This window comes from Caretta caretta, chromosome 16 (assembly GCF_965140235.1).
Source record: "Caretta caretta isolate rCarCar2 chromosome 16, rCarCar1.hap1, whole genome shotgun sequence".
NCBI lineage: Eukaryota > Metazoa > Chordata > Testudines > Cheloniidae > Caretta > Caretta caretta.
In genome coordinates this window covers 18,737,973-18,759,739 of record NC_134221.1, presented here as the reverse complement: position 1 = coordinate 18,759,739, position 21,767 = coordinate 18,737,973, and positions in this window count along the sequence as shown.

The window sequence follows — 21,767 nt, the reverse complement described above, 5'->3', positions numbered from 1 at the left end:
GTACATGAGGTCTATTGGAGCCAACTCATTGGCAGCACTGTGTCGTCAGTCACACAGCTTTAATGGGTAGGAGAATCTCATACGAGAAAATAATAGTTTATCAATGTGCAGTTTGTAAACTGCACTTGACTATTATTCATCACACCAAATCTGGCGGCTCTGAGCATGCTCGGACATAGCAAATTACTTAGTATATTTCCTCAGAAAAAGAATTCTCATAAGCAGACACCTTTATATGTTCTTTACTCCCCACATTCCCTCCCCCAATTTAAATTACAATGTGACTATCCAGGTACATTGTACAGTTTCTGATATTTTTGCCTTGTAAATGGAACTGCCATAAATATCTTCTTGTAAGTAAAACCTTTGGACAACTATTAAAAGGAAGGTGCAGTATTTTCAGAGGCATTACTGATTAAAGGGCTATATTAGAGGGCTCAAATTTAGCTGTTGCAGAGACACACACACTCTCTCTCTTTCTCTCTCTCTCTTCTTAGCCTCTTGACAAGTCTATGCAATTCTTTCTCAACCTCTTTCTCCCAAGATTGTGGATATTTGCATTGGGCTTCAATATGTTAACGAGAATTACAGATTGGGAATTTTCTCTCACAGTTTGCAAACTCTGCCACCAGTTTCACACTGAGCTAAACTTTCCTTCCTGGTAATGGTAAGAGGCTGCATCAGTGAAACCGAGAGGAGAATTTAAACAAAAATTAGAATGACCAAAGTTGCTCTTCAAGTCTTGCTCCTGCACCATTTAATTTACAAGTAGCTTTGCTATTGACTTCAGTGGGCCTAGAATCATGCCGTCAATGTCTGATGCAGCATTCCCTGAAAACAATGAGAGCTGGACTTGGCTTCTATTTGTTATTGCTCTTAATTAGGGGCTATATCACACCCTGAGTTTTTAAACAGAAGGCCCTATTGGTCTCAGTAGAAATGTCTGCATAAAAAATGATAACATGATATGGCTTTAGAGCTGAATAGGAAACTCGGTTCTATGTAGCAATGGTCACAAGTGGCAAAGGTTGAATCAGCATTCGAACTTTGAATTGATTTCAATAGGATCAACATTCTTGAATTAAAGACATTATGTAGCCCTAAAGTTATTTATTTACTCTTTTGTAGCTGTTCACCATGGTAGAATAGTGCAGTGCACAATTTTCTGTAATGAACATTTTCCTCAGGAACCCTATAAAGGACTTTAAATCCTTTTTTAGCTTCATAAAACACTTTGCAAGTGACTCACTTTCCCACTGCTAAATCAACTCAAATCATTTTGCACTAGCCTCCTCTTGTAATTTTCCCACATTAACTTTCCCACATCGGGGGGGGGGGGACAGAATGCTGACATTTGCAAAATACCTCTCAGACAGCATTAGATGGTGTTAATTAAAATAACTTGCCGAGAAATGAACTAAAAAAACCTAATCACTATTTTTACACAATTAAACTCAGTTGCTCTTGTTCTGAGCATTTCACTTTGGTTTGTGGGACAGCTACAGCACAGGTGCAACACGACTCACTACCAGATTTCAACCTTTTTAGACTAATACCGTAATCATTAACTAGGATGATATTCAGAAAGATCATTGCTAGCACAAAGCATTGTTGGAACTGGACTCTGAACCCAATCCTTTCAATATGCTAGTGCTTTTTCATACAGCCCATATTTATAGAATCATAGGACTGGAAGGGATTTTGAGAGGTCATTTAGTCCAGTCCTCTGCACTCATGGCAGGACTAAGTATTATTTATTCTAGACCATTCCTGACAGGTGTTTGTCTAATCTGCTCTTAAAAATCTCCAATGATGGAGATTCCACTACCTTCCTAGGCAATTTATTCCAGTGCTTAACCACCCTGACAGTTAGGAAGTTTTTCCTGATGTCTGACCTAAACTTCCCTTGCTGCAATTTAAGCCCATTGCTTCTTGTCCTATCCTCAGAGGTAAAGAAGAATGATTCTTCTCCCTCCTCCTTGTACATTTTTACATACTTGAAAACCTTTTACATACTTGAAAACTGTTATCATGTCACCTCTCAGTCTTCTCTTCTCTAGACTAAACAAACCCAATTTTTTTCAATCGTGCCTCATAGGTCATGTTTTCTAGACTTTTAATAATTTTTGTTGCTCTTCTCTGGACTTTCTCCAATTTGTCCACATCCTTCCTGAAATGTGGTGCCCAGACCTGGACACAATACTCCAGTTAAGGCCTAATCAGCGCAGAGTAGAGCGGAAGAATTACTTCTCGTGTCTTGCTTACAACACTCCTGCTAACACATCCCAGAATGATGTTCAGTTTTTTTGCAACAGCGTTACACTGTTGACTCATACTTAGCTTGTGGTCCACTATGACTCCCAGTACTTGTTCCTAGGCAGTCATTTCCCATTTTGTATGTATGCAACTGATTGTTCCTTCCTAAATGGAGTACTTTGCATTTGTCCTTATTGAATTTCATCCTATTTACTTCAGACCATTTCTCCAGTTTGTCCAGATCATTTTGAATTTTAATACTATCCTCCAAAGCACTTGCAACCCCTCCCAGCTTGGTATTGTCCGCAAACTTTATAAGTGTACTCTGTATGCCATGATCTAAATCACTGATGAAGATATTGAACAGAACCAGACCCAGAACTGATCCCTGCAGGACCCCACTTGTTATGCCCTTCCAGCATGACTGTGAACCACTAATAACTACTCTCTGGGAACGGTTTTCCAAACAGTTATGCACCCACCTTATAATAGCTCCATCTAGATTGCATTTCCCTAGTTTGTTTCTGAGAAGGTCATGCAAATCAACCTGTGGAATTCACTGCTACAATATTGAGACTATGGGCCTTGCAGAATTTTAAAAAATGCAATGGGCATTTATATTGCTATTGAGAACACCCATAGTTACATCAGTAGGGCCCTACCAAATTCATGGTCCATTTTGGTCAATTTCACGGTTATAGGATTTAAAAAATCATAACTTTCATGATTTCAGCTATTTTAATCTGAAATTTCAATGTTGTAATTGTAGGGCTCCTGACCCAAAAAGGAGTTGGGCCGGGGCAGGAGGGGAGGTGCAAGGTTATTATAGAGGGGGTTGCAGTATTGCCACCCTTAATTAAGTTATGATGAGAACAATCTGAATTTGAGTCCTCTGAACTGTACCTTTTGATGTAGTTACCCTAGATGTGACGAATGAACAAGAACTGGCTAATACTCATGTGGGATGGAATGAGTCAATGGCTCTTAAATTATGGGAATATGGTGTAATAGCAAATCCTTCCACAATGATAAGATTGAGTTGCTTTAGGAAAATTAATGGGGAAATATATTTTCGGGGATATGGTTGGGTTTTTTATGTTTATTAATCAGATACCAGTAAACAAGATTGCACCAAGAATCATGGCAGACAAGCACCCATACAGGAGGGGAGAAGTAATCGAAGCCCCAGCTATTGTGGATCAGACAATCTGGTTGGAAGGAGCACAAGTAAACGTAAGTGCACAACATCCAGAGTGTGTGCCATATGCCTTGCCTCTATTACAAGTGTGGCAACAACAGTGGGCAGACGGGACTATACGAAATAAGATCGGTTTAGGGGAATATATCGTAGATAGTATTGGTGCTGGAGTTTGAAACTCATTTGATATTGAGACGTTACAAGGGAAAATGTCAGCTTTGGGTAAGATTTTGGGGGCTCTACAGACACGTGACACACAATTTTGATGCATTACCGGAACAAGGAATAAGAAGTGTGGCACTCCAGTTGAAACAAGCCCAAGCCTCGAAAACATCTCTAAATGTAAATCTATTTGGTGTGTCTGAGATTGACAATAAAACTGTACTAGCAATATGATGTGTACAGATGCAAAGTTATGGGATACAATACATAGAGAGAATGGTTAATTTGTTAAGTAATGGGCAATGGCCTTTTGAATGGTTCAGAGATCCTCATATATGAAATCAACTAAGTACAGGAAGGAAGAAATATAGGGAGTTTAAACTGGGATCAAGCCACTCTGAGGGGAGACTGGAAAGGCAGAATGCTGTTACACAACACAGGGAAGCAAAGAAAAGCAGCGATGGCCTGGGTGTTGCCAAAAATTATTAATGGAGAATTATGGCAAATAGAAATAAGTGGGACACACTTGATTCAAGAAGGGGATTATAAATTAGTAGAATTAATGAAACATTGTGAATAGTTTTCAGAGGAACAGCCGTGTTAGTCTGTATTCGCAAAAAGAAAAGGAGTACTTGTGGCACCTTAGAGACTAACCAATTTATTTGAGCATGAGCTTTCGTGAGCTACAGCTCACTTCATCAGATGTTTACCGTGGAAACTGCAGCAGACTTTATATACACACAGAAATCATGAAACAATACCTCCTTTTCTTGCCACAAGTACTCCTTTTCTTATTGTGAATAGTGGGGACGAAGCAAATGGGTGTGCCGACAACTAACTTGGTCCCGAGAGGGATGTCATCTGAACCATTCAAGCGGACAATGTACCATGCAATATTTAGCTTCTAACTGATTTAGGCAATGAGTGTATTTGTGTTGTAACCACTGAAAAACATGTATTTGGGGGAAGTATGACAGAAAAAGGCCCAATTGAGTCATGGTAATGTTATGTAACAGAGGTCATTATTAATGGAATTATTTCCCAAGGTCTTCTATTTTTAAAAAGGGAAATTGTTTGGGAACCAAAAGATGCGGACTGGGCCTTTGATTTGGGGATACATGGGGAACAATGGGAAAAATTGATGGATGAAAGTGAAAAAATCGGGCAATATGCAAAAGATGTATCTAAGTCTGCTCAGCTGGGGAAAATAAACATTTTGATCCACAATGGTCAAATATTAAAATTTGGGAAAGAAGGAGAAGAATTGGTAATTTCTCATTGGTATGATGTTTTTAAAGGATAGTCTCCCAGGGTCACAGCTCTGCTAAATTTAATGCTACATCCTATTGTGATATTATTTGCATTAATGATTTTGTTAACCTTTATTATGCTATGTTTATACTGCCGAATAAGAAAGTGACAAGAAGTTTTGGAGCGGTGATCTATAAAATTTAAATTGCTTGCAAAATTATAAAGTGATACAATAATTAATGGGATTAATCATATATCAAGAGGGGGGAATGTTGGGAGATAGATAGATAGATAGATGGATACACACATTGTAATGATATGTTATAGGTCACTGAGGCCTCGTATGAATGACGCATGCTTGGTATGAATGCATGCATTGCAAGCTAGCAACCAAAGCAAGGACTTAAGGTCAAGGACTATTAGAACTCTTTGTGCAAAAACAATCTTATGTTCTGAGCAAAATATGGAAAATCAGCAGAAAAGGAAATAACATCGGCTGGACTGATATAAATGGAGGAAATTGCACGCCTTGGATCATGGCGGCCCACCCAGGATTGTCTCTTTGGAATTGTGTGGGTAGAAGGCCTAGTAAAAAAAGGCAAAAAACCAATGACACGGCAAAATGGACTACACATTGGCGCCTATGATTTCTGCAAATCAGAGTTGTTTATTGATCCAGAGTCCCGTGTGGCTGTAGATGTGGTTTTCGCTGGCTCCCCACATCTTATGATCTTATCCTGGCGGAAGGAACCTTGACTGGCCATCGTAACCATTCTGACCTTTGGACTCTGGGGCAGTATGTCTGGGGTGTGACTGTGGAGTGAGTAAGGTTTGTTTTGTAATCAATAAAGAGCATTTAGAGTATTATAGACTAACACTGTGTCCGGTATCTGTTTGCTCCCCATCCCGTAGGGAGACCTTTACTGTGGGTCTAACAGAGGGGGTTGCAGTCCCACGACCCTTAATTCTGTGCTGCTGCTGGCGACGGCACTGCCTTCAGAGCTGGGCAGCTGGAGAACAACTGCTGCCAACCAAGGGCCCAGCTCTGAGGGCAGGGCCGCCGCCAGCAGCAGCGCAGAAGGAAGGATGGCCTGGTCCGGTGTTGCCACCCTTCCTTCTGTGCTGATGCCTGCGGAGCTGGGCCCTCAGTCAGCAGCCGCCATGCTCCGGCCGCCCAGCTCTGAAAGGAAGCAATGCAGAAGGAAGGGTGGCATGGTTGGGTGTTGCCAACCTTACTACTGAGCTGCTGCTGGCGGGGCGCTGCTTTCAGAGCAGGGTGCCTGGCTAGCAGCCGCGGCTCTCCAGCCGCCCCGCTCTGAAAGCAGTGCAGAAGTCAGGGTGGCAATACTGTGACCCCCCTAAAATAACCTTGTGACCCCCCCCCCCCCGCAACTCCCTTTTGGGTCAGGATCCCCAATTTGAGAAACACTGGTCTCCCACTGTGAAATCTGTATAGTATCGGTTAAAAGCACAAAAAAGGACCAGATTTCACAGGGGGAGACCAGATTTCATGGTCCATGACACATTTTTCATGGCCGTGAATTTGGTAGAGCCCTATGTATCAGTAAGGATTCAAAATCGAGTTTGGAAGAGATATAAACGCTTCGTCTGCTATAAACCTTCCCCATGACCAGGCTATTCTGTAACTGCCTGCTGTAGAGTTTCTTGCACCTTCGTCTGAAGCAGCTAGTCCTGGCCACTGTCGGAAACAGGATACTAGACTGGATGGACCATTGGTCTCCTATAGTACGGTGAGTCCTATGTTCTTATATTTCTCACGCCAACTTCCCACTCAGTTCAGCTGAGTAAGGACTTTATAATACAGTCATAAGAGACAAACAGAGGATGTTTCAGGAACCAGTGAAGGGGTAAAGAAGAAGAGATGGAATTTATTTAATGTGAAATGAAGATAATATACCATTTTATGGTACCTGGAGGGTCCCTTTCGTTGTGTTAGAGAGTTTCTCATGAGCAGCTCCTTCTCAGGATATTAGATTCTAGCCCAGATTAACAGTGAATAGGATACTTCATAACTTAATCGGAGGCATCCTGTGTATTTTAAAGCTCTGAATTATGGGACAAAACAAGCAAATTTCAAGATGGATAACACCTTCTTCCTCTCAGTGTAATCTAAAAGAGCAAAGATTGGCGTGCATCCTTAAGCACCTGATAGCTCCCATGTAGAAAAGTACTTAAGCACCTGCTTAGTTTTAAGTGCTTCCCTGAAAGTGATGCTTTCATGAATTGCAGCCTATATTAGGAAACCCAGTACAATGCAGCCCCATCTCCCAAGCTCTTCTTGAAACACAGACACAAAATCCATTCCCTCACTGTGCTGACAAAAGGTCACAGACTTACAGCACGGGAGACTGATGGCCTTTATTCATCTTCCGAGCAGGTACAGCATGGGGAGCGTGACACAAGCTTCCTGCTCTGTCCCACGAATCTATTTCAGCCTGCCCAGGAGGGAAGGACAGTACATCTAGAGGAAGGGACGGTTTATAATAAATCATAATGGCCCATTTGGTCTTCGGTCCTTTGCTGAGATAGTCACATAGGTAGCAAATTAGATTTAGTGCCACTTGTGGTCGTGGCTTTTGCCCTGTGGTAAGCTAGCCACTAGGAACTGGACTGAGAACCAGCAAATCCATTTCACCCACTCTATAGAAGAGTCTTCAAACATGTATGGCTTTTGGTTACTCACTACCCACTTGGGCTGGATCTGAACCAGTGTCGTACGGGTGGGAGACGGCATTCCCAGTCTTTTTTGTTCCTCGAGTTGAACATTATTGGATTTTGAAATTTTGATAAAATTTCACACATTCAGAAAAGAAAAGCAAGCGGGAAAATTTCCCCTTGTGCTTTTGACCAACTGTGGAGCTGGTTGAAATGTTTCTAATTAAAAAAAAAAAAGGGAAAAAATTTGAACTTTCTTTTTCTTTCTTTCTTTCTTTCTTTCTTTCTTTCTTTCTTTCTTTCTTTCTTTCTTTCCACTTCTAATGCGCAATGGCAGCTGGCATGTAGTAGATCCACACTGACTATAAATGGACAGGGAAGAACATCTTACTGTTCCAGTGCCTATGGGAGAGAATGTGTGTCCCCCTGTAGGAATCCCGGTGCCTTACGTTGCATCCTTCTGGTATTAACAATGAAGAACATGCAATGATGATTGTCGAGGAAGATAACTGCTGTATATGTGGGCCATGGGACTCAGTGAAAAATTCTCTCTCTCTCACACGCACACAGATGTAGTGGAGAAATATGCTGCCTGCGGTCTGAAATGTTGCAGGAACTGGTAGAAATAAATGTCACTCTCTAACCAGTGTAGCATTCATGAATTCTACTGTCAGCCACTGTGCTGTTCTCCAGCAACAACCGGTGTCACCGCATGGAGCCTTTCCCGAGTAACGCAGACTCAAATAATTGAGCAGCACTGCCAGAAAAGATTTGAATAAAGGCAGCTGAGCGAACAGGCCTTTACAAGGGAAGCTTCTTTTATGCCGACAACCTCCCTGGGAAACTGGGTGGGCCACACACACACACTTCGGCTTTAGCTTTTTTAAATAATGCATCACCAGAAAAAAAGAAGAGGTGGAGAGATGCATTCCTAGCCCAAGTTCACGTTGCTGTCCTGGAGACAAGGCTGAGTCACCACTCCCTGGAATGTAGCACTTCTGGAGTGTGCTGGCCAGGGAAATAAAAGGGGGATCCAGCAGATCCAGAAAGAGGTGTATTGGCAAAGGTGAAGAGATAACCAGGACTGAAATCACGTAGGATACACCAGCTAAAGACTGAGGAATACTTTATCTATCCAGGTACTCATATGCCCCCTCCCCTCAATCACCCTAGTATCTCTCAGTGCATCAGAAACATGAACAAATTTACCTGCATGAATTAAAGAAAGTATAATCATCACCACTTCAGAGTCAGAAAAACTGAGATACAGAAACATTAAGTGATTTGTCAAGGGCCACACAGGAAGTCTGTGGCAGGGCCAAGAATTGACCCTAGATCTCCTAATGCCTTAACCACAAAGCCATCCATCCACATATAGTGGAGCTATGTGGGTATTAGGATCAGAATGTTATGGGGCAGCTCAAGGTAGGTGGGCATTGGCAGAGCTGCATGATGAAAACACAAAACACAAACACAAACCGATCCTTTTCACAAAAGTCTGCATTTATCCTTGCCACCAGGCATGTTCCTGAGCAGTAAATTCATCCATAATTTCTGTTTAAGGAAGAATCAAAGCCAACAAAGTGGAATAGAAATTGTTTACCATAAAAGCAATACCATTTGACTATTTTAAAGCTAAATTCAAATGCATTCACTCTGACTCCAAAAAGGCTTTGCTCTGTGTATGTGGCCATATTTTTAACTGCAATTCTAGTCCATGTGTTTGAGTAACTGGAGCAAAGAGGATAGGATAGGGATATTTTTATCCTTTAGAGAACTACTTTTTATACTCCATATTCAGGCCAAGGTCCATGCGCAACATTGTTTTCTCATCCAAAATTCATAAAGATGAAGACTCGGCACGAGCATTTGGTGAGCAGAGTATGGAAGCTTCTGCATCCTAAAGTGGTTGCTGTTAAAAAATCAACATGTACCCACATTGGTATCTTAGTGATTTGCTTTGAGGTATCTCTAAAAACAGCATCTAATTTTGCATTTGTGGGCACAAATGTCAGTAATGTCAAATGTCAGGAAGATCTAGGTGTGTAATTTCCTGACTGCATAAATCAGTTAATCAGCTTTGCTAGATATAACAAAACTCCTCTTGTGAGGTTTTCAAGATTACCAGCCCATAGCAAAAATAGTCCATATCATGATAGATAGACAGTATCTATCTATAATCGTATAGAACAGTTTGCTGACTTCAGAAAACACTTTGTCGAAAGGAAACCTCCTTTCTCCTTCTTAACAAACCACTAAATATGATGGGATGCAAAAATAAATGATGAATGAAAGGCCTTAATTAAATAGAAACCGAGAGGGAGTCAGGGCATTTTATTTTAATTCAGTCCTCTGACAGTACTTCATAAGCCCGAGGCCAATGTCTAACTCACAATTTGTAATGCAAATGAACTGCTACACTCTCAACTTTCAGCTCCCAACAAAGGGATGGAGAGTGGAAAGCTTCAGACCAAAGCCTCTAAGCAGGCAAATGGAATTATCTGCTTTGCAGAGAGGTGGTACAGCAAGCTATCTGCCTGAGCTTCAAACACGAGTAAACAAGGCTTCACAACATGTGAGCTAGCTCCTTCTTGCCCCGTCTTCAGTCTTCATGGACTGTGGTGTGATGGCTTCTGGCACAGAGTTTTCTGGTGCAGGGAGGTGATATGAGCAGGAGCGGAATTCATGCACTTGGGAGAAGATGCTCACATCGAGTTATGAGGAGCATGATGGTATAAAACCTGTGCTCAAGTCCTGCCAGAACACTCCAAGATGCCACTTTGGCAATCCTTTTTGGGAGCCGTTCCTTCATCTTATGGCACTTCCGGTACATGCGTTCTGGCCCTTCTCAAGCATGGCACGCACCTGCTGTGCAAAACCAGACAGCATGGTCTAAAATCTGGAGAGATGGAGGGAAGGAGGAGAGAAGTAGTAGGAAAAGCAGGCTTTTCAATCTGACCTTTGCATTTAAAAATAAATACTTCTGTGTACTAAGGGCCTGATCTAAAGCCCACTGAAGTCAATATAAAGATTCCCGTTGATTTCAGTTGGCATTTGGATTAGGCACTGGATGCACAAGCTAACATCTGAGTGGGATTCTGTATCTGGAAAGTGGATGGGGGAAAGGCACATTAGTTACTTTAAAACACTTAGGAGCCTAAATCCCATTGACTTTTGATGGCAATTGCACATCTAAATTACTTAGCTGCTTTTTATATCCCACCATAAATAAACAGTCTGTATAATCATCAGGGGCTAAAATAGAAACAAAGCCAGTTTTTTGCAGCTGAGAGGGTTAAGGCACAGAGAGAGAGAGAGAGAGAGAGAGAGAGAGAGAGAGAGCGCACAGGTGCTATTATGTTGAAGACCTGCCACTGCAAATATGCAAGGGACTTATTAAAATATCAGCAAAGTAGGCTTGCAAACTTGGTGTATTTTCTATCTATATCCCTATACATAACAGTAAAAGGAAAGAAAATATGCTCCCCGAGTGGGGTTTCTCCTCCCCAAGTTTTTCCAACTCTAATAAAAAGGGCTAAGAGCTACATCCAAAGCTTTACTGCATTTAAGGCTGACATGAGAATCCAGAGAGGTAGCCCTTAAGCATTCATTTGTATTCAGTGGGAGACATTAGCGAGGCAAGCAAACGCAAGCTCAAAACTGAAGCTCCTGATTTCACAGTAGAAGACTTAAAAGAGCTACAGGCACAATGTCTTCAGAGGAAGTTTGAACTCATTCACGAGCATTTTAATAAGCCCCACTTTTGGGGTTATATAAGGATTTTTGTGTTCAGAGAAGAGATGCTTGGAGCTGAGACATCTTGTCCAAAGTTGAAATTGGAAGAGGATAACTTCACAGGAGACAGATGGTGACCACCAGAGTCTGCTCGACTGGATTGTGGAGTCATCCGGTTAGGTAGGGTCCCCATTTACAATTCCTCCGTTATTCCTAGAACTCCTTCCGAAAAAAGGAAAAATAAGCAGAAACGGTGGTTTTGCAGGCCACTGTTCTCTAAAGCAAAAGGATGGATACAAGTGACAGTCGAAGTGACTCTGTAAGGAAAGAGATAGCAGCAGCAGTGTAAACACCCAGAGATACATGCAGTGTGTGGGCACCTTCTGTCAACCCAGGTAGGCAGCTACTTGTAAGTCTGTGACAGTGTCAGAAGAAGGGGAAACTTTCACCAAGAGGTAACACCAGTTCTGTTGCATGTTCTCATGAGACTGTCACAGTGTTTCCAATCCAAGGCACCCAAAAATCATGAGACTAGCTTAAAAATCTTTGTTAAAAGACTACGTTAGGGGTTCTTTTTAGGAACATAAGAATGGCCAGACTGGGACAGACCAAAGGTCCATCTAGCCCGGTGTCCTGTCTTCTGACAGTGGCCAATGCCAGGTGCCCTAAAGGGAATGAACAGAACAGGTAATCACCCAGTGATCCATCCCGTCACCCATACCCAGCTTCTGGCAAACAGAGGCTAGGGACACCATTCCTACTCATCCTGGCTAATAGCCATTGATGGACCTATCCTCCATGAATTTATCTAGTACTTTTTTGAACCCTGTTATAGTCTTGGCCTTCACAACATCCTCTGGCAAAGAGTTCCACAGGTTGACTATGAATTGTGAGAAGAAATACTTCCTTTTGTTTGTTTTAAACCTGCTGCCTATTAATTTCATGTGGTGACCCCTAGTTCTTGTGTTATGAGAAGGAGTAAAGAATACTTCTTTATTTACTTTCTCCTCATTTATTTTTTATTTGCTTTCTGATTTTTGAGCTTTTAGCACGTACTTGGACCACATTCTAAATCTCTCCTCTGCGATTATAAGGCCTAGAAACTGATGTTTTATTTTAAATGAAATCCTCAGGAGAATCTCATTTGTTCACATGACTCCAGGAGCTGGGGCTTTAAGAAATAAACCAAATTCACAAGACTCATGATATAATCATTAGAGCTGGAAATACCGTTGTCAAGCATATAATGTAAATGATGGATTCTCTGTAACTTGAAGTCTTCAAATCATTATTTGAGGACTTCACTAACTTGGTCAGAGGTTATGGATCTATTACAGGAGTCGGTGGGTGAGTAAAGTTTTGTAACCTGCAATGTACAAGAAGTCAGACTAGACGAGCATGATGGTCCTTTTTGGCCTTAAAAATCTATGCGTGTGTGAGCCTATTTATTAGATACAAGGAGCCAAGTTGACCATTGGTGTGAGCTGCCACAGCTGAATTGAACTTGGAGGAGTCTATGTCAGAGATGAATTCATCTCTATAGGCTCAAATAAACTTTCAAAGTTTGTGAATGATACCTTTTTAAAAATGATTTTGCGCCAAGAATCTTACAGGCACTGGACTTGAATCCTGCAAAGACCGGAACACTTTGCTTAACTTCACACACTATGAGGAGTGCCATTGATTTTAAAAAAAGAAAAGGAGGACTTGTGGCACCTTAGAGACTAACCAATTTATTTGAGCATAAGCTTTCGTGAGCTACAGCTCACTTCATCAGATGCTGTAGCTCACGAAAGCTTATGCTCAAATAAATTGGTTAGTCTCTAAGGTGCCACAAGTACTCCTTTTCTTTTTGCGAATACAGACTAACACGGCTGCTACTCTGAAACCATTGATTTTAAAGGGACTATGATATCCGTGTGTATAAACCTTTGCAGGGTTTGTGTCTAACTCAGGCCAGCATGATATAGGTTCAAACACAGAAAGGGTGGATGTCATATATGCCACATTGTGGAGCAATCCTGTATTTCCTCTTCAAATGCTTTTGCATAGCAGGGCGAATTGTATGGTCTTTTCAATAGTGGCATTTACGTGGCTGCAGGAGGAACTAGGAGATTAGCACTGTCAGGAGGAGCACAGCTTACTGAGAGTTAGCAATCATCCCTCTAGTTATCTCCGACAGACAGACAGACAACTCCATACTCTATCTTTAATACAAATAGACTTATTAAAAATGGCCCATGAAATCAATCTCGGAGAAGTGGGAGCATGGGACAAAGGATAAAACAAGCAAAACAATCTTGTATCTAGATTTCTTATCTTTGTAGATTTCTTTCCCCAGCTCTCAGCTGAAAGTCAGAACAGGTGAGAGCAAAGAGGAGATGAGACTTTCAGTATTAAACAAATCAACTGATGAATTTTCTCCATGACATTCAAGAGATGAATCCTAAACTAATCATAAAAAGGCAGTGCCGGGGGATTTCAATAAATCCATTTAATTAAGTGGTATGTTGGAAAATTAAATTATGATGAAAATTATAAATCCTTTCCCAGTGAATGGAGTTCAAGTCATAAGGGAAGCAGGACAGATTTCCTTTTATTTCATCTTTTCTTTTTTGCCCTGAAACAACAGCATTAAAACAATTAATTATTTGGAAACCAAGTCCTTTGTCACCCTAAGATCCACCTTTTCCATTTGGCAGGACTGCACCTTACACTAACATGCTCTAGAACCTAGTGGAATGGTTTGGTCCAATCTCCCCATTTCATGAATCTAGGTACTTTGCTTTGAAATTATTCTCAGTGACTGAGGCTGTGTGTCCAACTCCCATGAGATCTGGGTGCTTAACTCACTTTCACATTTTTGAAAATCCCTACCTTAGACCTTATGTTAAGGACTAACAACAACCAGCAACCAGAATAGCAACACTTATGCAAACCCCTAGTGTAGACAGGCAAAGGTGTTATTTACACCACTGGAACCTATTGCTGCTTGAACCCAGAGTAAGCTGAACCACTACAAGTGAGGGCTTTTCCTGTCTACACTAGGAGGTTGCATTGGTGAAGCTACATCCATGGCTATAATTGGAGCAAATCATCAGGGTAGATAAGGCCTTTCACCTTGCTGTTAAGTGAAGAGAGAAACTTGTGAATCCACTTGAAAATCATGGCTCCTACCTTTGGAACAGAACTAAAACCATGTTCAGTTATGGCTCGAGCAAAACGAGATTGGTGGGCAGCTGTTGCTTGTTCATTTGATTCCCCTAGTCATCCTGAAAGGAGGCAAGACTTGCTTTCACACGAGAATCTCTACTTTTGCATGAAATACCCTTACACTAAGTATCTGAATTTCACTCCTCCTGTTCACTGGAATGATTTGGTTGGAAAGAATCTCCGGCAAATAGATCCTATCACAACACACAGGGGGAGATTAGAAGCTAGTTCATTATTTCTGCTCAGTGGTCTTTGTTTTTGCATCGTCTGGTGACCTGGAGTTTGACGGCTGTTCCTAGCATGTGATGTCTTGCAATAACAGACATTCCCATTGAACCAAGCTCAGGATGTTGCAAAGTCCCACACAGGACATGTGAACTGTGGCCAAAGAGGAATTTGCAGATAGAGCTTGCAAGATCTCAGGTTCATTCACCACATGAGCAGGTAAAAACAATGAGGTGAAGAGGAATGTAGTGCTAGACTGACAACACTCTAGGAAGTGGGTTGTTGAAAAGATGAGAAAGGCTGTGGCAGATGGATGAGTGAAACGAACTCACTCTGTGTAGGACATGGCTGAAGAAGGCCCAGCTTTGTATCTTTAGAGACAGGCCATCCAATACCTTGACAATAAGTGTTTTCTAAGCCTACAGATTCTTTTGCACAGTTTGCACTGTCAGTCTCATTCAATGCCTAGCAGACATGAGACCACCACACAACTTGGTCTGTCCAGCTGTCTCTGCTCAAGAGAGAAACCCAGGTCTAGAACAGAAAGGAGCATTACAGAACTGAGCTGCATTGACGGAAGGGGAGGGTAGGAGGAGAAAGCTAATGGCACACTTTCCCTGCCAGCATTATCCAGGGGCATAAGTTCACCCACAACATTTTTGTTAAATAAAGGGAGGGGTGAGGCTGCAGCCAAGAGCAAGTCCAGGAGAACCATAGGTAATCTTAGCAGTAGCAAGGAAAGGTTAATGAATCAGATGCAACCTCCTCCTCAAAACTAATGCAAAATTGCTGTTCCTTTTGGAACAAGATACATGCATTAACAATCATTTTTGCTGCACAAATAGAACTGTTTATCTCTCTCTTTCACCCAGCTTGCTTCCTTCCTTGGGATGTCAAAGGAAATAAGGTTCCATGCCATTATGTTGCTGTTGATGTGGTGGGGGTTTTATGAGCCTGTTGATCATCTCTGGAAGGGGAAATAAATACTCTAAGCTACAGGGACCTTCAGAAAATCTTGTGTTGTTTCAATCAGCCTCTGTCAGCTCAAGAACTCAGAGCATTAGCTTTAGGTGTTGCTGAGCATTGCTGTGAGCCTAACCCTAGTTTCAGGTCAAATAGGTCCACGTGTGAATGTGCAATGGCCGGTGATGGGACACTAGATGGGGATGGCTTTGAGCTTCTACAGAGAATTCTTTCCCAGGTATCTTGCTGGTGAGTCTTGCCCACATGCTCAGGGTCTAACTGATCACCATATTTGGGGTCAGTTAGGAATTTTCCCCCAGGTCAGATTGGCAGAAACCCTGGCGGGGTTTCGCCTTCCTCTACAGAATGGGCATGGGACACTTGCAGGTTTAGATTAGTGTCAATGGTGGATTCTCTGTAACTTGAAGTCTTTAAACCATGATTTGAGGAGTTCAGTAACTCAGCCAGAGGCTATGGGCCTATTATAGGAGGGGGTGGGCGAGGTTCTGTGGCCTGCAAAGTGCAGGAAGTCCCTTCTGGCCTTAAAATCTATGAGCCAATAAAAGAAGCCTTCACCCCATTTACCCCCATCTCTCCCACACACATGAACTGGAGCAGATGAACTGGCTCAAAATGGTTAAATAAGAGGTGTATAATAGATATTCCTCTTGACCTTCTGAATTCAAGAGACAACCAAGTGTGTGGCTGCTTAGTTTTCTGGTGCACAAAGTCACATACTTTGGCCAACAGGTAAATGTCTTTTATAGATGCTTGTCAGAGTCATGCTCACCATCATCTTTTTCTTTTTACAAGCACATTAAGAGGTCATTACAATGCAAACCCTTTTGGGTTCCTAGTGCATGTCTCTGGATTAACCTTCTCAAATCCCATTAAGCACAGTATATCTGGATGATTTTCAAAAGTAGCAGGCGAAAAACAAATAACTCAGCTCTGAAGTCTTTCCCTGTCTCAGAAATGACTTGTGGAGCCATTAATTTACTTGGCTGCAATCACAAAAAGTTACAGAACACTGGGTCCTTTGCACTGGGACATACAGTAAATTCACCTTGCGGCACCACCTACAAAATCCATCCCTACGAGCGTAACCCTTTCAATACCGCACAGCCCACAATCTCTTTCTTTGCAGTCCCTGGCAAGATGCAAAATCCTGTTTTAAGCCAGAGGAATAGAAGGCTAGAGAAAGGCTAGTGGAATATCCTGATGTTTACCCAGCCTTGCTTGAAACAGTAGTTGTAAATCTTCTGATGCAACTGGCTTGAAAAATGCCAATTTATGAAACATAACTTAGACCTGCAATAACACCATTGCCATTAATAATTTATATACGAGATGCCTTTAGAAAAGCCAGAGAGCTCATTGACTGGAAGGTGCAATTATTGTTTCGTTAAAGATTGATTACATGCGTAGTCAGTCATTTGAATAATGGCTGTGCTGACTCTTGAAATTGAATGATAAACGAGGTATCGCCTACCGCTCTGAGTTGAAACAGGAGTTGACTCAGGACTGCTGGTGAGAAACAGCAGCATCTTTCCACCCCAAAAGGTCACCTGAAATATTAAAGAGCTGAAGATCAAGTGCCTGTGAATCAGGTCAGGCAGAGCATTATGGGTACGGGCCCAGAATTAATTGAATGATAATTATCTTACATTTATATACCGACTTTCATTACAGAAGGATCCCAAAGCACTACTCCAAAAGGATGATCCCACCCATTACTGAACTGCAACCACTTCTGTGGTCAAGCACAATAACTGTTTAACTGTCCCCAGCCGCACTACACAACAGCTAAAGAGAGTGAGAAAAGTAACGTACCCATGCAAAGTTGCAGAGGGAATTTGAGCAAGGCAGAATGGACTCATGCAAATGGGAATATCTCCAGGAATGGGTGTTAAACACTAGAAGGTGCTTTCAATGGTTATAAATAGGCTTGAGAGGATTAGATTTTTGTCAGTAAATGTCGATTTCACTGTACATATACAAACCAATGAAAAACAATTTCCAGCAATAATAAGTGAAATATACAGATATGCAACGTAAGAAAAAAATGCCACTTGAGAACTTATTAGAGTTTGATTTAAGAATACTGATTTTGTATATTTTGATATGCAATGTTGACCGTTTTGTGTTTTAACAGTTATAAAGCAACCTTTTCAATTGCAATGTCTCCTGTCATGAAATAACTATTGTCTTGACCTCCCCTCATAATTTGCCACAACTGTGAAAATTTAAATTGATAGAAATTTTAAAAAATGCTTAAAAAATAAACATTGATCTTATCCGTTGAAATTATAAAAAAAAAAATAAAAAAATCTAATTCTGCCAGATCTAGTGGTAAGCCATTGCTATGAGCAGACTGTCGCTCTGTTGGACTCTATAATAATTGATTGACCATTCATTAATACCTCTGTCAGTGGTTTATTTCCCCATTATAAACTTTACTGTTAAGTGTGATTGAAAAACTAACACATAATCATTGCTTTCCCCAGCACCAGAGTTTTGCAATGGTCTCCCTCTTTCAAGTGACCTGTCTCTATAGTGATCATAGAATCATGGAAATGTAAGGATGTGAAGGCCTGCAAGAGGACATCTGTTTCAGCCCCCTACATGAAGGCAGGATTAAGTATGCCAGACCATCCCTGACAGAGGTTTATCTAACCTTCTAACCTGTTCTTACAAGTCTCTGTGATGGGGATTCCAAAAATCTCCAGAGATAACCTGATTCTAGTGCTTAACTAGCCTTATAGTTAGAAAGCTTTTCATAGAATCATAGAATATCAGGGTTGGAAGGGACCCCTGAAGGTCATCTAGTCCAACCCCCTGCTCAAAGCAGGACCAATCCCCAACTAAATCATACCAGCCAGGGCTTTGTCAAGCCTGACCTTAAAAACCTCTAAGGAAGGAGATTCCACCACCTCCCTAGGTAACGCATTCCAGTGTTTCATCACCCTCCTAGTGAAAAAGTTTTTCCTAATATCCAACCTAAACCTCCCCCACTGCAACTTGAGACCATTACTCCTTGTTCTGTCATCAGCTACCACTGAGAACAGTCTAGAGCCATCCTCTTTGGAACCCCCTTTCAGGTAGTTGAAAGCAGCTATCAAATCCCCCCTCATTCTTCTCTTCCACAGACTAAACAACCCCAGTTCCCTCAGCCTCTCCTCATAAGTCATGTGTTCCAGTCCCCTAATCATTTTTGTTGCCCTCCGCTGGACGTTTTCCAATTTTTCCACATCCTTCTTGTAGTGTGGGGCCCAAAACTGGACACAGTACTCCAGATGAAGCCTCACCAATGATGAATACTATCCATCTTAAATCTCCCTTTCTTCAAACGGAGCCAATTACTTCTTGTCCTGTCCTCAAGTTAGATTGGCTGATATCCTGGGGGGTGGGGGTGGGAAGGGTTTTACCTTTCTCTGCAGCATGGGGCATGGGACACTTGCAAGTTAAAACTAGAGGAAAATGGTAGATTGTCTGTAACTTGAAGTCTTTAAATCATGATTTGAGGACTTCAGTAACTCAGCCAGAGGTTAGGGGTCTATTATTGCAGCAAGTGGGTGAGAGTCTGTGTCCTGCGATGTGCAGAAGGTCAAACTGGATGATCACGATGGGCCCTTCTGGCCTTAAAGTCTGTGAGACACAGAGAACAGTTGATCATCCTCATCTTTATAAACAACCTTTGACCTATTTGAAGACTGTTGTAATGTTCCCTTTCACCCTGCTCTTCCCTAGACTAAACATGCTCTCCCCTGGACTCTCTGCAATTTGTTATTATTCATTACTATTTATTATTTGTATTGTGCCCATTCTGCCCATTGTTCGATAGCTGCTCAAGGTAAAAATTCACATTTCACTGTGACGGAATCAGTGTCAGAAAAGAAAGAAAGAATTCCACGGGAAATTTTTTTGCAAGAAGGAGGGGATCACAAACAACATTTCTCAATAAAATAGATTTCTAGGGCTGGATTGTCAAAGAGCTGAACAACTGCAGATCCCACTGACTTCGACTGGAATTGTGCATCTATGAACATCCAACTCTTTATGACCCAGCTTGTGCAAGCTATTGCTGAATGGAAAGTCACTGTTGGATTTCCCTACACAACCATTAGAACAGCTATTGGAGCAATTGGGGATGCTTGGAGAATGAAAGGCATTGTAAAGTGAGGTCACACAGTCTAGTGGGCTGAGCTTGTGAATGGCAGTCTCGGAAATGAGAATTTGGGACCGGGTGTTAAATCCAGCCATGCCAGCGTTGTGTTGCATGGCCTTGGGCAAATCATGTAAGTCATCCACAAAAGAAGAGGAATGTTTACTTACCTGTCTCCTAGGCATGCTTTGCAGATGAATTAGTTCAGGTTTGCTCTGTGCTTTAGAAAACTGTCTATTGTGCAAAAAAAAAAAAAAAATCGAACAAATGTAGATGTATAACTTTAGATTCAGTAAGTTCCGTTATTGATTCAAAATTACTGTGAATGTGCTTGATTCTCGGCAGCCGTGTAGGATCATTTACAGTTCTATCAAGGGAGTGCAAAATGGGTATAAAATCTTACCATTGTGATCTGGTTGCGTTTTTAGATGCATTTTGCACAGATGTAAATGACAAGCCAAAGTATAAGGGAATGGAGATTTAGGCCCGTAATTATTAAATGTTCAGTTACTAAGCATCAGTTTACTAATATCTTTACTCAAGCTGAGTACGACCTTGCTCCACAAGTAGTGCCATTTATTTCACTGGCATTACTCTGTTCTCTCTTCAGAGCAGTGTGGCCTAATGGATAGAGCACTGTACTAGGACTCAGGAGATCTGGGTTCAATTTCCGACACTGGTCTGTGGGGGTATAGCTCAGTAGTTTGAGCATTGGCCTGCTAAACCCAGGGTTGTGAGTTCAAATCCTTGAGGGGGCCATTTGGGATCTGGGACAAAAATTGGGGATGGGTCCTGCTTTGAGCAGGGGGTTGGACTAGATGACCTCCTGAGGTCCCTTCCAACCCCTGGTATTCTATGATTCTATGACCTTGGGCAAGTCACTTCACTTCCCTGTGCCTCAGGTTCCCCATTAATGATACTGACCTCCTTGGTAGAGGACTTTGAAATGTATTGATGAAAAGTGCTGTACAAGACCTAGGTATTATGATTTGTGAAGTAAAGTAATATTCAGCTTGAGTTAGATGACCATAAACTGGCTTTAAGTAATAGAATATGTAGTACAGTGATTACCATTAAAATGTCAGCAACAGTTACCACACCCTCATATCTGTGATACCATGGTATTGTCCTCCACACAGAATAGAAATACTGGTGTTATTTCTTAAGCTGTAGCATAGTAAATGTTGGTAAATATTAATGGCATCCACCCACATGTTAGATCCACCATACCAAGATCTTAACAAATCCAGTTGAAATGTGTAAGTATTTAGGATGCTTAAAGTGGATTAAATCATTCAATCCCAGCCTGGAAACAAGTGGCAGGAAAAACAATTCTTTCTCCTGCTGGTCCCACCTGAGCATTGTGCCTCCCTTAAGAACAAGGCTGGAGTTTTATAGGGACCTAAATGAGTTAGGAACCCAACTCCCATTGGCTCCTCGTCAATCCTGGTTGCTTTCAATGACAATTGGGTGCCTACCCTTCTTAGATGCCTTTGAAAATCCCAGCCTGGAATGATAACACAAGAAACATGGAATTATATTTTCTGCAGTTGCACAAGCTGGTGATTCGCAGATAAAAAAAAATGTAGCTAGAACGTAAGGTAAATTTAGTGTGAAAAGGTTGAGTGCAGTGAACCCAAGGGGATTTGAGATACAGATTTAAGTACTCAGTTTGCTTCAAAACGCTGCCAGTAGCCACCCACACAACTCCTCCCCATCCCTCAGCCCTCAGCTGCTCTTTCAAGAAAATATAAAAGAAAACCATCTCAGACATGTCACCTTAGAGACCAGAGAGAGATTCTTTATTAAAAAGATGGGTTTCAGTTCAGCCCAGTGCTCCAGATATTTCAACAAAACATCAGCTCCTTGAATATAAATGTAGAGTATTCCATAGGTTTCTGCATGACCAAGGATTTTGCTAAT